This window comes from Teleopsis dalmanni, chromosome 1, assembly GCF_002237135.1.
Source record: "Teleopsis dalmanni isolate 2A chromosome 1, ASM223713v2, whole genome shotgun sequence".
NCBI lineage: Eukaryota > Metazoa > Arthropoda > Insecta > Diptera > Diopsidae > Teleopsis > Teleopsis dalmanni.
Genome location: NC_051846.1, coordinates 220,633,934 through 220,637,335, shown reverse-complemented (window position 1 = coordinate 220,637,335; position 3,402 = coordinate 220,633,934).

Genomic DNA, 3,402 nt, shown 5'->3' with positions numbered 1-3,402 from the left:
CTAATATTACAATAAATGAAAAAACAGTACCCTCGAGTGACTATGTAAAATATTTAGGGATAAATCTAGATAGACGTTTATCTTGGAACAAACACATAGAGGCTAAAAAGACACAAATAAATATAAAAATAAGTTTATTGCATTGGCTTATGGGCACGTCATCTAAGCTACCACTTGAATACAAAATTCTGCTATACAAGTCGATAATAAAACCTATATGGAGTTACGGAATTTAAATGTGGGGAACAGCGATGCCATCAAATATTGAAAAACTGCAAAAGGTGCAATCTAAAACCCTAAGAATGATAACGGGTGCACCGTGGTTTATAAAAAACGCCAACCTTCATAGAGATTTGGGCGTATCAGCAGTAATTGAAGAAGCTGCTCGATGTAGCCGTCAGTATCTCTTAAAGTTAGAAGATCATCCCAACAAATCAGCCTACAAGCTGCTAATGAACAAAGGCCACAAGCGTTTAAAAAGGAAGGACACCATTAACATCTGCTAACTTTCTAAATTTCTTATTTGATTTAAAATATTATAAATTTTATTTAATTGAATTGAATGTGATTTTTTGAATTAATTTTAATTTAATTTTAGTCTTAATTTTAATTTTAATTTCATTTTAATTTCAATTTTAATTTCAATTTTAATTTCAATTTTAATTTCAATGTTAATTTTCAATCTTATTTAATTATAAATAATTTATTGTCTTAATATTTTTTTCCAAAGCAATGGCCTGGGAAAAAAAAATTTAGTTTTAAGATTTGATCACTTATTGTTAGTTTCTAAGTTGAAAGATTCAAGAAATAACGTATGAATTGAAAAAAAAAAAACAATGTTTTCAAGATCGTACAAAAATCTACGACATTAAGACATTTGCAGAGTTGCATAGAGAAATAATCATCATTTTGAAGGAGATTTAAAACTAATCTCGACGAAAAGGAGATGTATAGGAAATCTGATATTAACAACGAGGTTAGTAGTTTAATCTCGATTTTTGCTTTAATCTACTTTTAATCACACAATGTAAACGCCGTATAAATCTCTTCACATACCTAGGCCATGCATTGAACTAAAAATATATACCTTATATTTTGCTGTGACAGCATCATTTGGTAAACAAGTTTCTGCTTCATACAGGCACTTTAGTCCCTTATACCAACGAATTTTCAAAGTCTGGATCACTGGATTGCTTTGTAGCCAACCTGCAACATTTAATTTAACAGGAGTGTACCGCCATTGCTCTGCCTCAGACAACTCCTGGATTTCTGCTTTGCGAAACATTACAAACTGTTTGTAATTTCGTGGGTCAGCTCTTATCCAAGAATATTATTATTAAAAGTTTAGACGTGAAATCACCCTACAGCCGGTACTACGGCCAAAAGAGTCATATTGTACCATTTTCATTATTGATTACACAAAGCCCCTTAAAGCTTGGTGAATAAAGTCAAGAACTAAATCTAGAGAAGAGATCTTAATCTGTTATAATAACAGAAGTCCCATATGAAACAATTTTCTTCTGAGTGTTATTAAAACTAGGCATTCACAAAGAATATGCATAGTAGTTTCCTCATCTTCAAGGCATAATCTGCATTCCAAATTAGCGGATAGTTTTAGTTAATGAAGGCGATATTTCAGTCTATAATGACCTGTAAAGAAACCCGTTAGAAACTTTAAATTACATTTTGAAAATTTAAAGATGGAAAGTTTTCCCAGTACTCCAGCCGCATGTGATTTTCCCTGTCCTTAATTATTAGTCTTATACTGCCCAGTTTATCCCACAAAAGGGTTGAGGTGGGATTGTTCATTTCCCAAAACGTCCTTGTGACCCGGAACCCAGTAAAGGCTAACCTTATTCCGAGTTGCAAGTAACTGTAAGAGCTCATAACACTCAAGGACCTGTTTTGACTTGAAAGTCAAAGAGGAAAGAGCTTTGAGAGCAGCCTGGCCATCAGAGTAAATAACAGTTCTCGAGCCAGATGATTTTTTGTTGATATGGGATCTTACGCATAAGTTGATTGCCTCCGAAATTCTCGAATTGGGTCCATATACACCAGCACCAGTGCCTCCATCCATTTTTGATCAATGTATGTACCAAACCAAACTTTTTCTGTCAACCTGTGGGTCTCTGTTTTCCCACGTTGAATGTGAAGGTAAGTGAACCTCAAATTTTCAGCTAAAATAATGGAGTTTTGTTATATAGTCTTCATCGCACTGACGAATTTTATGTGCTCCAAGTGTTTTTAATATTATTCCATGACCAGAACCGCACTCCGTCGGGACCACAAAGATGGCTGACACCTAGTCTTTTTGGATGAAAAATTGGAATAAAGTTAACATTTTTGTATACGTGACTAAATGTCACGTTTATATATCAACTTACTTGATTGATGTTGAAGGCCTTTAATATGCCCACCGACTGTCCACGGCTGCTGGATAAGCGCTTTGGCTGCCCCTCCTTTGTTGTATTATTTACTTTTAAAAGCAACTTAACCTGGCAGAAGCGGTACGCTATTCTGTCTCCATTCTAGACCAGTGTATTCCAAGAAGCATCGTCGACAGCAAAGACGGTGTGGAGTAGACAACTTTTGTTGAGTATATAGTCTAGCTAGATATAACATACGTTTACAAAGTAATTTATTATTTATTTATTATTTATTATTATTTATTGATTCAAAAAAAATTCATATAGCACTTACAAAAATTATAGAATTTTACTTAAAATCTAAATTGACAATAACATATTTGTTGTGTGTCAGATTGGCATACAAAAGAAGGTGCATAATATTAACATTATTATTTATATAAATTCTTCAATAATTAATTTTCTGTAACTCAAAACACTTTTCATAAAATTATACAGTTTATAAATATTGCTACCGTTTAATAAGATTTTCACTTCTTCTTCAGACAGAAGTGCTTTATCAAAAAAACTACGCCTATGTTTTCTGAAAATTGGACATACACCAATAATATGACATATATTTTCTATTTCATGACGATTACATATAGAACAATCACGATCAGATGTATTAAACTCTCTACCGTTCAGATTAAAAAGACCGCCTCTACATTTAAAAAGTAGGATCGATATGTGCTGAGTGTTTTCGAAATAAAAGTTATGAATAATGTCATATTGTAGCTGTGGGTACATGTCATGAGATCCCGACCTAGCATTCGTTACAAAAGAATCGTGTTCCCTCCGTTCATATAAAGTTATAATATTTTTGTGCAATAATTTAAGGTCCATTCTCCTAAAACTGGTTATTGAAACATCCAGTTCTAAACACATATTTTCCCAATCTTTGGCCCAATATATACCTTTACTAATTATAAGATCCGCTAATATTCGAGGAAGCCTTGTGGAGGGGAGATTAAGAATTTTTCTTACATATGCGAAA